The sequence below is a fragment of the Bos taurus genome, chromosome 19 (genome assembly GCF_002263795.3).
Source record: "Bos taurus isolate L1 Dominette 01449 registration number 42190680 breed Hereford chromosome 19, ARS-UCD2.0, whole genome shotgun sequence".
NCBI lineage: Eukaryota > Metazoa > Chordata > Mammalia > Artiodactyla > Bovidae > Bos > Bos taurus.
In genome coordinates this window covers 8573521-8587273 of record NC_037346.1, presented here as the reverse complement: position 1 = coordinate 8587273, position 13753 = coordinate 8573521, and positions in this window count along the sequence as shown.

The following is a 13753-nucleotide window of genomic DNA, read 5'->3' as shown; positions in this document are numbered from 1 at the left end:
TTCCAGGCAAGAGTACTGGAGTGGGATGCCATTGCCTTCTCCGATGAAATAGTGCATGTTGAGCTAAATAAGATATATTAGTAAAATTAATTTCACCTGCCTCTTCTGTTTTTAATATGGCTACCATCAATGAAAATTAGAGATACCGAGAGATACCAAGGGAATATTTCATGCAAAGATGGGCTCAATAAAGGACAGAAATGGAACGGACCTAACAGAAGCAGAAGCTATTAGAAGAGGTGGCAAGAATACACAGAAGAACTGTACAAAAAAGAGCTTCACGACCCAGATAATCACGATGGTGTGATCACTCACCTAGAGCCAGACATCCTGGAATCTGAAGTCAAGTAGGCCTTAGAAAGCATCACTACGAACAAAGCTAGTGGAGGTGATGGAATTCCAGTCGAGCTATTCCAAATCCTGAAAGATGATGCTGTGAAAGTGCTGCACTCAATATGCCAGCAAATTTGGAAAACTCAGCAGTGGCCACAGGACTGGAAAAGGTCAGTTTTCATTCCAATCCCAAAGAAAGGCAATGCCAAAGAATGCTCAAACTACCACACAAGTGCACTCATCTCACACGCTAGTAAAGTAATGCTCAAAATTCTCCAAGCCAGGCTTCAGCAATATGTGAACCGTGAACTTCCTGATGTTCAAGCTGGTTTTAGAAAAGGCAGAGGAACCAGAGATCAAATTGCCAACATCCACTGGATCATGGAAAAAGCAAGAGTTCCAGAAAAACATCTATTTCTGCTTTATTGACTATGCCAAAGCCTTTGACTGTGTGGATCACAATAAACTGTGGAAAATTATGAAGGAGATGGGAAGGAATACCAGACCACCTGACCTGCCTCTTGAGAAACCTATATGCAGGTCAGGAAGCAACAGTTAGAACTGGACATGGAACAACAGACTGGTTCCAAATAGGAAAAGGAGTACGTCAAGGCTATATATTGTCACCCTGCTTATTTAACTTCTATGCAGAGTACATCATGAGAAATGCTGGACTGGAGGAAGCACAAGCTGGAATCAAGATTGCTGGGAGAAATATCAATAACCTCAGATATGCAGATGACACCACCCTTATGGCAGAAAGTGAAGAGGAACTCAAAAGCCTCTTGATGAAAGTGAAAGAGGAGAGTGAAAAAGTTGGCTTCAAGCTCAACATTCAGAAAATGAAGATCATGGCATCCGTTCCCATCACTTCATGAGAAATAGATGGGGAAACAGTGTCAGACTTTATTTTTGGGGGTTCCAAAATCACTGCAGATGGTGATTGCAGCCATGAAATTAAAAGACGCTTACTCCTTGGAAGGAAAGTTATGTCCAACCTAGATAACATATTCAAAAGCAGAGATATGACTTTGCCAACAAAGGTCCATCTAGTCAAGGCTATGGTTTTTCCAGTGGTCATGTATGGATGTGAGAGTTGGACTATGAAGAAAGCTGAGAGCCAAAGAATTGATGCTTTTGAGCTGTGGTATTGGAGAAGACTCTTTGAGAGTCCCTTGGACTGCAAGGAGATCCAACCAGTCCATCCTAAAGGAGATCAGTCCTGGGTATTCATTAGAAGGAATGATGCTAAAGCTGCAACTCCAGTACTTTGGCCACCTCATACGAAGAGTTGACTCATTGGAAAAGACCTTGATGCTGGGAGGGATTTGGGGCAGGAGGAGAAGGGGACGACAGAGGATGAGATGGTTGGATGGCATTACCAACTTGATGGACGTGAGTTTGAATTAACTCCGGGAGTTGGTGATGGACAGGGAGGCCTGGCTTGCTGTGATTCATGGGGTCGCAAAGAGTCGGACACGACTGAGTGACTGAAGTGAACTGAACCATCGATGAAAATAATAAGTTAATAATCAGTGATAGGACTAGAAAAGACTTTTATCTGAGCCAAACTGAGAACCACAGCCCTGAAGGCAACTTCCCAGATTAGTCTGAGAAACTGTTCCAGAGAAGCATGGTTTTCAGCACATTTTCTATCTCGTCAGAACAAAGAACATTAAACAAGTCAAGGGAACATTTATTTCTTCAAGGTTTCAAAAGAGCAGACCAGCACGTATGCAGTGAGTCAGTATGGCCTTGGCACCTGAGAAGAAAGTCTTACCATCAGAGGGGGCCAAACATGGGCGTCCCAGGAAGAGGGGCATTAACCTGTATTTTTAACATGGTCATTCATTACTTCTGGTCAGTGTGCCCTTTTCTTTAGGAATTAAAGCAGATGTACAAAGTATGTTTGATAGGCCACAAGCACGCTCTTTCAGTTACCATAAAATTCATGTTAACCCACATATAAGCCAGAATGACTTCCCTGTGTCTCAGTATGGGAAAGTTTCTTTTATCACCACTGAATGGTGCTTAAATCACATGTACGCCTTTCGCTGCACTTCTCTTGGGCAGTGCTGATCTAGAGACTCAGAGTCACGAGTTCTCTAGAAGAACCGCTGCCTTTTCTGGATAAACGCCTCTGAATACAGCAGCAATCCCAGCAGATGCTCTGCCCCTTCTTCCCCAGCCGCTCTGAGGGGCCTGCTGTGCAGAGAACCTGCTCTCTTCAGAGCGAATCTTAGCTCTTTCTATTTCCCGCTCAGTCCTTCAACATACTTTTAATAAGCACGAACTAAGAGCATCAACTCCTTCTGTCTGCTCAGCTGATGGCTCTGGTGGTGGCTTTTCCAAGATAATACTCTCTTGGGTACAGGAAGCCCCTGGAGGGCTGTGGACCTATGTTGCCATAAGAGGCCTTGGAAAGGGAGCACCCTGGCCGTCACCTGCTTCATCACTGCCAAAGGCCAAGGGGACCCCTCACTAACACTGGCCTGGGGCCCAGCCTTTCATTCCTGCTCCGCCCCTTGAGTTTGGAAGAAGTTGGGAAAGGGAGCGCTGTAGAGAATCACCCAGACCTGTTTGGCCAGGAGACAAAGAGGAAGTCAGTGAAGTCTTTTTGCTCAGCTTGACAACGTCCCCAGCTCCCGGAGACTTTTGAGACTTTGCTTGAGAAGCAGTTGGGGCTCCTCTGTCGCTCTCTCCCGTCAGCACTCCTGAGAAACCCCTGGCTAAGGGCACTAACCGCTGCTCTCTGTTGAGAACTGAGCATGCGTCAGGAGCAGAGCTCTCTGTGTATATCTCACTTAATGTGTCAACAGCCCTGAGGGATGGGTGCTGTTACTAGCCCCAGTCCCCAGGGGAGAAGTGGGGCACTTTGCCTGAAGTTAAAAAACTGAGAGAGAGGCCTTGTGGGACTCTAAATATGCTTTAAAAACATTGATGCTTGTCGAATCTATATTTTAATTTTTGAACTATGTAAGTAATGTAGATATTTTCATTATAAAAATTAAAAAATAGAATGCTGAATATCTCCTTTGCAATCCTTCCCCCACCATTCTTTTTGCTTAAAACCTCCCAAGGTAACTGCTGCCTGGGTTCACACACATAGTGTTTGCTCTGCTGCTGCTGCTAAGTCGCTTCAGTCGTGTCCGACTCTGTGCGACCCCATAGATGGCAGCCCACCAGGCTCCCCCGTCCCTGGGATTCTCCAGGTAAGAACACTGGAGTGGGTTGCCATTTCCTTCTCCATGAGTATTTGCTCATACACCCATATTTCGGCATTTAGAGTGTTGTTTTGTTTTTTAAGGTTGAGAAAGTACAAAAATGTTTATTAGTTGATTGTGAAGTGAAGTGAAATCACTCAGTCATGTCCGACTCTTTATGACCCTGTGGGCTGTAGCCTACCAGGCTACTCTGTCCACGGGATTCTCCAGGCAAAAGTACTGGACTGGGTTGCCATTTCCTTCTCCAGGGGATCTTCCTGACCCAGGGATCGAACTGAAGTCTCCCGCCTTGCAGGCAGACGCTTTACCCTCTGAGCCACCAGAGAAGCCAATGATTAGTTGATTGAGACGGGTTAATTTACTTGAGCGTTGAATTTACCAACTTTCCAAGGGGGAAATAAAACTTAGGGTTTTGTTTTATTTTTTAAGCATATATGCTACCATGTTTATGTACTGTTCCTGACCAGCTTTTCTTTTTCTCTTAACAATGTCTTTTTTTTTTTTTTTTGGCCATGCTTTGTGGCTTGTAGGATCTTAGTTCCCCAACCAGGGATCAAACCTGTGCCCCCAGCAGTGGAAGCAAGGAGTCCTGAACACTGGACGCTTGGTAGTTCCCAAAAAACAATGTCATAAAGGTCTTTCCACATTGGTGGGTATAGAGTCCCTTCATTATTTTGAAATAACTGCCGTGTTCCACGGTGTGGATGTATCAATGATTTCTCTAATGAAGGATATGTAAGGCTTTATTTTGAACAGTGTTGCCATAAAAGCCCTGTGCCTACCACCTCGAATACATCTGTCGTGTTGCTGTAGGGGGATTCCAGACATCATTGCTGGGTGTGAGTGCTAGCATTTTGATCAGTAGTGATACATTGTTTTTGAAGAAGCCTTTATTCCCCCTGCCTCCTCATGAGAATGTCCATTTCCTCATATCTTCATAAGAACTGTACATCTTCCAACATTAGCATTTTCATCCCTCTAATAGGTTCTTGATAATATTTATTATCCCTGCTGCCTCATTTTCCTGCCACAGACCCCTAAAAACTTCAGACCTTAAATTTCCTGTTTTCCAATTGTGGTGACCACGCCATAGTCCTAGAGTGGGGTCTGGGTGACAAGTTTTCCCCCACGATGACATCTGGCAAGGTCGCCAGCAGCCACTGTTTAATATTTATTGGCAGCCCGCTGTGTGCTGGGCCCACATAGCAGCCCAGACCTTCGGGAAGAAAACATGCAGTGATTTGAAAGGCAGAGATTACTTAATAAAAAGCGACAGCCCCATCCGAGGCCACAGAGGTGCCACTGTTTCCCTGGGCGTCTATGTTCCCAGTGAAGCAGGTGGGGGTGTGTCCCCCTCTGAGAAGCCTCATTAATACGGCAGCTGGTCTCCTACAGGATGTCTCCAATGGGCTCGTCACTTCTCCGTCTATGAGCAATTAAACTGCACCAGGACGCCCTGTATCTTTATATCACCCCCTAATGACTTGGGGGGAGGGGGTGGATACAAAGAGCTCACATCGTGGTTAATCGGCAAAGTGATCACCTTTCTCCAGAGGCCAAAAGTCCAGTGTATTTCCCCTCCTCTCCCCTTGCCTAGGCCAGAAAACAACTGGCTTTGTCCCTGCTGCGCACCCCTGGAATTAAATGTCATTTGCAAAGGCCATAATTGCTTGAAGAGACAGTCGCTTCTTTTTGTCTTTCTCAGACTCTGATCCTTTTAACCCGGCCCACTCCCGCTCCCGCTTCCCCACCCTGCAGACTTTTGTTTCCTGAGTCCCATCCCAGGGCCTGTCAGATTACATTTTTTATTGCATCTAGACAAAAAGCCATCTGGAGCTCCTGGTCTCCACTGTCAGTGGGCCTCGGTTCCCAGGCTCTCCTGCCAGGACCCCCCCACCCACCGCCACCGATTAAGAGTCACCCCCCGCTGGCTCCCTCTCTTTATTTTTCGCCCCCTGCCTCCACCCCCTCCTCAGCCCCAGTGCCTGAGTCCCTGGGCTCCGCTACCTTGTCTTGGCCGGAACAATGTGGGCTGTCAGCTTGCATTAAGCATGCAGGGAAAGCGCCACAATTTCAGTAGGCTAAAAGCTTACAGATTCTTCATTTGCTTCTCCCAGTCGGGAGTTTCTCCCCTCATCGCTAATATACTTATTTTAGGCCTGAGTTATTCCTCTTCTTTCTTCTTGGCCCCAAACCTAAATAGCACGTTAGGGAAGAGCCTTTGTAAGGACAGGAAGCCAAGGACACAGCGTGGAAGCCCAACTCTCCTGGCTTCCAGCAGCCTAGCAGGGGGGCAGAACTGCACCTGCTGGGGGTAGGGGGTGGGGGTGAGAAGAAAGACTGGCCACAGCCCCACCCCAGGCAGGGCTGAGCCCCAAGAATGACATCCGCACTCTAGGACCTGTGTGCTGATCGCACAGGGTTAGAACCTAGACCCGGGTGACTGCCAGCATCCCAGTGTGTGGAGAAGGGCCCCAAGTGGGCTGCAGAGGCCTCTGCTTTTGAGAGTCTGCCAGGCAGAAGGAAGGGTTTGCCCTCAGGTGGGATGGGTCGCAGGCATGCCTGCCAGGATGCGCCTGTCAGAGCCTTGAAGGAATCAGATGTGTCTGGGGAGGTCATGAGGCTGGCAGGTAAGAGCTGGGTGTCACGCTCTCATATCTGGGCTCTGTGCCATGGGAGCCATGAGACCCTGGGCGCCAGACCTAACTTCTCAGTGTTCTCAGCTCTGATGATGGTCGTTACCATTTAATACCTCGTGGGGCTGATGCAAAGACTGGGTAAGATGCCCGTGAGAGCTTTCAGCATCGTGCTTAGCGCATAGTGAATGCTCAGTCCACACTGGCTGTCCTCCGTCTTAGAGGGATAGGTACTGTGTGATCTTTTTCATGTGACATTCTTGAAAAGACGAAGCTAGAGCAATGGAGAGCAGATTGCCAGAGGGAGGTTTGGGGAAGGGTGTGACTACGGAGGGGCAACGCTGCACGGTTTTGGGCTGCTGTGTATCCTGATTGTGGTGGTGGCTACACAGATCTACACGTACGTCAAAATTCATCTAGTTATACACAGAAATGTCAATTTCGCTGCATGTTAATTTTGAAATATAAGAAAAATAAAAAGTGATTAATGACATTGTCCAAAATAAATAAGTAAGTAAATAAATACATAAAATTAACTACTTGAAAAAAAAAAGAAAAGAAAAAGCAAGCAAACAAAAGCCCCACTGGCTGACCTGATTCGTTCAGGCTTCAGACACCAGGCCTGTCCCCTCTCGATTCCTACTCGGCGGTGGAATCAATCATCTTTGCATTCCTTGGGTAAATGTCCCTTGTGGGACCTCTTCCCCAGAAAAAATGGGCCCGAGGCCCACCGGGCTGCAGGACATGTCCCCTCGGGGATGTCCTCCAAGGCCCAGTCCCTCACGCCTGGCGGGCTGCTTAGGGAGGTACCTCAGTCCCCTCCCTTCTGCAGATTGCTTCCGGATGGTGGAAGGTTTCAGAAAGCTCAGTAAATCAGAAACAGCGTGCCTGGACAGACTCCCAGCCAAATCTCCAACTTCGGATCCCAGGTCAGCTCCGAGCAGGGTGGAGACTCTTATTTAAACACGTCTACCACTGGCCTTTGGATCAGAAGCTGGGACAGAAGCGTAAACCGTGAATGTGTTCACTGTTCTCTCTGCTTGTTGGACATGAACCTGAACGTGGCTGTGAGCTGATTCATCCGGCACTTACAAGGGTTTGCACACGAGGGGCTCAGGGAGGGGCTGTCCTCAGGGGGTGGGGAATGGGGTTACCTAAGCAGCGACTGCTTCTGAGGGGAGCACAGTGAAATGGGAGGGACTGCACAGCTCCCGGGGCTTGCATATTCTGTTTAATTCTCACCAGGTGCTACGAAGTTGGTTTTTTTTTTTGCTCTCACGAATAACTGGAGATTCAGAGGGTTATAGAAACTAGCTCACAGTCTTAGAGGAGTGAAGCTCTGTTCCCAAATCTCTGTCTCTCACTCCAGATATGGGTTCCATGCCACCCTGGCGCCTCTGGCAGCCTTTAATTAATCACCTAATAAAGGCAGGCATGATACCTGTCAAGTCCTGTCAACAGTTAACACGTTTAAGTGTTCAATTTTCACAAATGATCAACCGGCCTGACCATATCGCTCAGCATCTTTCCCAAAATACCAAAACTACTTTGAGACTCACCCTCTCACTCATAATTACAGACTGCCCTGGGGAGCAAACCTTTTTGAAAGCAAAGCTGGTTGCGAAGTTGCAGTGAGCAAATAGGGCCTGCCTTGTCTCACAGTCTCTCTGTGATGAGCACAGGCCAGGGCTGCTCTCAGCTGTGGATGGCGCTGATGTTGGTAAGAGCCGGGAGTTTGAAGGCTTGGATGACTTGGCTTTACACCAGGACGTAGAGGAAACTTTTGTTTCCAATGAGGCCGCAGCGGAAAAACAAAGTGGCTGTCCAGGCCCAGGCAGGTGGGAAAACTGAGCCGTGACAAAAACAAGACCGGGAGCTGACTGTGGCTCAGACCATGAGCTCCTTATTGCCAAATTCAGACTTAAATTGAAGAAAGTAGGGAAAACCACTAGACCATTCAGGTATGACCTAAATCAAATCCCTTATGATTATACAGTGGAAGTGAGAAAGAGATTTAAGGGCCTAGATCTGATAGATAGAGTGCCTGATGAACTATGGAATGAGGTTCGTGACATTGTACAGGAGACAGGGATCAAGACCATCCCCATGGAAAAGAAATGCAAAAAAGCAAAATGGCTGTCTGGGGAGGCCTTACAAATAGCTGTGAAAAGAAGAGAAGCAAAAAGCAAAGGAGAAAAGGAAAGATATAAACATCTGAATGCAGAGTTCCAAAGAATAGCAAGAAGAGATAAGAAAGCCTTCTTCAGCAATCAATGCAAAGAAATAGAGGAAAACAACAGAATGGGAAAGACTAGGGATCTCTTCAAGAAAATCAGAGATACCAAAGGAACATTTCATGCAAAGATGAGCTCGATAAAGGACAGAAATGGTATGGACCTAATAGAAGCAGAAGATATTAAGAAGAGGTGGCAAGAATACATAGAAGAACTGTACAAAAAAGATCTTCACGACCCAGATAATCACAATGGTGTGATCACTCATCTAGAGCCAGACATTCTAGAATGTGAAGTCAAATGGGCCTTAGAAAGCATCACTACGAACAAAGCTAGTGGAGGTGATGGAATTCCAGTCGAGCTATTCCAAATCCTGAAAGATGATGCTGTGAAAGTGCTGCACTCAATATGCCAGCAAATTTGGAAAACTCAGCAGTGGCCACAGGACTGGAAAAGGTCAGTTTTCATTCCAATCCCAAAGAAAGGCAATGCCAAAGAATGCTCAAACTACCACATAATTGCACTCATCTCACATGCTAGTAAAGTACTGCTCAAAATTCTCCAAGCCAGGCTTCAGCAATATGTGAACCGTGAACTTCCTGATGTTCAAGCTGGTTTTAGAAAGGGCAGAGGAACCAGAGATCAAATTGCCAACATCCACTGGATCATGGAAAAAGCAAAAGAGTTCCAGAAAAACATATGTTTCTGCTTTATTGACTATGCCAAAGCCTTTGACTGTGTGGATCACAATAAACTGTGGACAATTCTGAAAGAGATGGGAATACCAGACCACCTGACCTGCCTCTTGAGAAACCTATATGCAGGTCAGGAAGCAACAGTTAGAACTGGACATGGAACAACAGACTGGTTCCAAATAGGAAAAGGAGTACGTCAAGGCTGTATATTGTCACCCTGCTTATTTAACTTCTATGCAGAGTACATCATGAGAAATGCTGGGCTGGAGGAAGCACAAGCTGGAATCAAGATTGCTGGGAGAAATATCAATAAACTCAGATATGCAGATGACACCACCCTTATGGCAGAAAGTGAAGAGGAACTCAAAAGCCTCTTGATGAAAGTGAAAGAGGAGAGTGAAAAAGTTGGCTTCAAGCTCAACATTCAGAAAATGAAGATCATGGCATCTGGTCCCATCACTTCATGGGAAAGAGATGGGGAAACTGGAAACAGTGTCAGACTTTATTTTTTGGGCTCCAAAATCACTGCAGATGGTGATTGCAGCCATGAAATTAAAAGACGCTTACTCCTTGGAAGGAAAGTTATGACCAACCTAGATAGCATATTCAAAAGCAGAGACATTACTTTGCCAACAAAGGTCCGTCTAGTTAAGGCTATGGTTTTTCCAGTGGTCATGTATGGATGTGAGAGTTGGACTGTGAAGAAGGCTGAGTGCCGAAGAATTGCTGCTTTTGAACTGTGGTGTTGGAGAAGACTCTTTGAGAGTCCCTTGGACTGCAAGGAGATCCAACCAGTCCATTCTGAAGGAGATCAGTCCTGGGATTTCTTTGGAAGGAATGATGCTAAAGCTGAAACTCCAGTACTTTGGCCACCTCATGTGAAGATTTGACTCATTGGAAAAGACGCTGATGCTGAGAGGAATTGGGGGCAGGAGGAGAAGGGGACAACAGAGGATGAGATGGCTGGATGGCATCACTGACTTGATGGACGTGAGTCTGAGTGAACTCTGGGAGTTGGTGATGGACAGGGAGGCCTGGCATGCTGCGATTCATGGGGTCGCAAAGAGTCGGACTCGACTGAGCGACTGACCTGAACTGATGGGAATACATGGATTTTCCCACAGCCCCCCTGCAGGAAATAAATTCTTCTTCATCTGTACACCTCAATTTTTTTTTTTTCTATAACGAAAAATTAGAATGGTTCCTAAGGTTCCTTCTAGATTCAATGTCTTGTAAGGTTGTGTCTCAACACTAGGCACCTTTGAGCAGAAAATAAAATATGATGACATATAACAATGACAATTTTTTGAGCACTTGCCAAGTTGTATGCTACTTTTAATCTTCACAACAATATCCCGAGGTAGATATAGTTAGCATTGTTTTCTTTTTACCTTGTTTTTCTGTTTGTTTTCTTTTATTGAAGTATAGCTAATTTACAATGTTGTGTTAGTTTTAAGTGAATAGCAAATGACTCGATTATGCACATATGTGTGCTTTTTCAGTTTCTTTCTCCTCGTAGGTTATTATAAGATGTTGAGCATAGTTCCCTGTGCTGTGCAGTAGGTCCTGGTTGGTTATCTACTTTATGGATAGTAGTGTGTGTATGCTGATCTGCTCATCCCAGGCTCCTAATTTATCTCTTCCCCCATCCCCTCTCCTTCCCCTTGGCCCCCCCACCTCCCGTCACTATCCCCTTGGTTTACACAAGTTTGTTTTCTATGTCTGTGAGTCTCTTTCTGTTTTGTAAATAAGTTCATTTGTATCTTTTTTCTTTTGGGGCTGCACCTCGAGGTTTATGGGATCTCAGTTCCCCGACTGGGGATGGAACCTGAGTTACAGCAGTGTAAGTACCGAATCCTAACCCCTCCACCGTCAGGCAATTCCCTCTGTCATTTTTTTAGATTCCACAGATAAGTGATATCATAGGATATTTATCTTTCTCTGTCTGACTTACTTTACTTAATATGATACTCTCCAGTTCCATCCATGTTGCTGCAAATGGCATTTTCTCATTCTCTATGGCTAACATTCCATTGTGTGTGTGTGTGTGTGTGTGTGTATGTACGTCACATCTTTGTCCACTCGTCTGTCAGATTGCTTCCACGTCTTGGCTATTGTAAACAGTGCTGCTATGAACACTGGGTGCATGCATATTTTGAATGCAGAGTTTTCTCCAGATATATCCCCAGGAGCAGGCTTGTAGGATCCCACGGCCGCTCTATTTTTAATTTTTAAAGAAACCTGCACCCTGTTCTCCACAGGGGCTGCGCCCGTTACATTCCCACCAACAGTGTAGGAGGGCTCCTTTTTCTCCACCCTCTCTTCAACATGTATTAATATTATTTGTAGACATTTCAATGATAGTTATTCTGACTGGTGTGAGGTGATACCTCATTGTAGTTTTAATTTGTATTTCTTTATTAGTGATAGTGAACATATTTTTCATGTGTCTATTGGCCACCTGTATATCTTCTTTGGGAAAATGTCCATTTGGGCCTCCAGCCATGTACCATTCTTATTTTTGAACATGAAGACACTGAGGCTCAGAGAAGTTGAGAAACTTGCCCAATGTCACACAGGGAATACACGGCAGAAGCAGGATTTGAACCATCTAGTTTGGCTCCCAAGCTCCTGTTTATTTTGCTGTGGTCAAGTAGCTAAGACATCCGCACGGCTCACAGCCTTCCCTGGCCCCACACTTCTTTAGTACCCATGCAGAACTCCTCAGAGCTCTTTATTTTTTTCAGGTAGAAAAACTAAATGATGTGGCATCAAGGGCAAAACAGCAGTCACTTGGGGGCTTGTCTAATTCAGTCCCCTGCCTGAGTTCAAGGTGAAGTTGTGAAATCTAGGCTCTCTTCTTAATTCCCATCACTTGTACTGACTGTGAGTGAATGCACCTTTGAATCGGTTCCAGATGTGTTCACATATTCAAATCTGGAGTGGAGAGCACTGGTCTGGAAGTCTGAAGAACTCCAGCTCTGCCTTTAACCAGCAGTGTGACCTTGGCAGGTACCAGCCTCCCTGGCCTTTCAGTCCTGATTTGCACGGAGGCAAGAAGATTCGACCAGTTCACAAATCTCAGGCGTGGGGCCCAAACTGGACCTGCCGACAGGTTTTGTTTAGTGTGTGCACTGGTTTTCTATTTGAATGCATTGCCAACGCTTAAAATAGGGAGCGTTCGGGTGAAAACCCAGGTCTCCAGAATCACATGAAAAATGGGAAGATCTGATGGATTTGGACTTCCCTTCTTATAGGGCAACGTGAGCAAGGGCTGGGGCCTTGATGCCCTTGGGCAAGCTTGTGCCCCCCACGAGGGCTCACATTCAGCATGCTACCCTGGTTCACATCTTTTCTTGGCCCCTCCGGGTGGGTTCCATGTCACCAAAGCCTCCATCCATCTGACGTGATGCGAGTGTTTCATCGCTCGCCTGTTCGCCACTCTTTGAAAGGGCTGGAAAGCACCGCTTGCATTATGACTCCCTACAGCGGCCGCTGTGGGTGGGCTCCGAAGTACCGAGTGTCTGAGTCGGACATGGAACCGTGAGAAGAGGGGAGCTGGTGCTTTGCGTTGCTGTGCCCTGGCTGTTTGGTCTTGTCTTGTTGCTTCTGCTGCTACTGGTAGGCAGAAAGTTTGGAGACAGCTTGCAAGACGTTCTTTTTCATTCTTTTTCAGCATCAGTTGACCCTCCTGTGAAAGAGGACAGAAGCCTCGGGGATGGATGGACCCTGGTGTGGATTTCCAGAATTCCTTTTGGACACATCTCTGCCTGTTCCTTTTGACAAAGTCCTTGCTTTTCAGAGATTAATTGTTGTCAGATGCAACTTATTTTCTAATCCTTTTGGGCTCCATTTTAAACCTTCTGCTTTATTTTACCTTTTCTGATAAAGTCGCTGAGATTCGGTCTTTCTTTTCTCTTACGGATTTGCCAATGATTGTCTGCTTTGACAAATTGGATTCTTAAAGCCGATTCTTTGAAGAAAAGGATGTCGTGTGACAAGACAAGAAACAGCTCATCCTCAAATCGGGAGGATAAATAAAAAAATAAAAGCAACCCCATTCTCTGGCTTCCCAGTGACTCAAAGGGTGTCTCAGCTGTCACTGATAATCTAATCTTTCTATGATAGGTGAGGAAGAGGACAATGGTGACCCAGCCAGGCTGTGAGTGTGATAGGCCTCTGATTAATAGCACTGTCCAATACCTCCCCAGCCCCCAGGAAGGTGATTAATGACATTTGACGTGAACTCTGACCTCCCCCGGCAAGAACAGAGGGAGAAGACAGAGCTGCTCAGACAGGAGGGGGTCCTGCCGAGCCTGATTGATTCCTGGAGGCTTTGACTCTGAGGGGGAGAAGGGGGTGCCGGGGGTGGTCTGGACACCCTTGCTCCCTGTTCCTGGGCTCCGGCAGGCACCCTAGCCTAGCAGCTTTCACAATGACCATCTCTCCCGTGGCCCAGACTTTTCACTGCCCCTATAACACTGCGTCTCACAAGCAATTCCCTGCGAAGCCTTGGCCGACCTCCACTGACCTGTCATCCCTAACCCATGAGGTCATTTCGACCCATCCCCGACCCAGGTGCCATGAATCAAACCAAGGAGGATTTTTGTTTTTAATTTCTGCTCTATTTT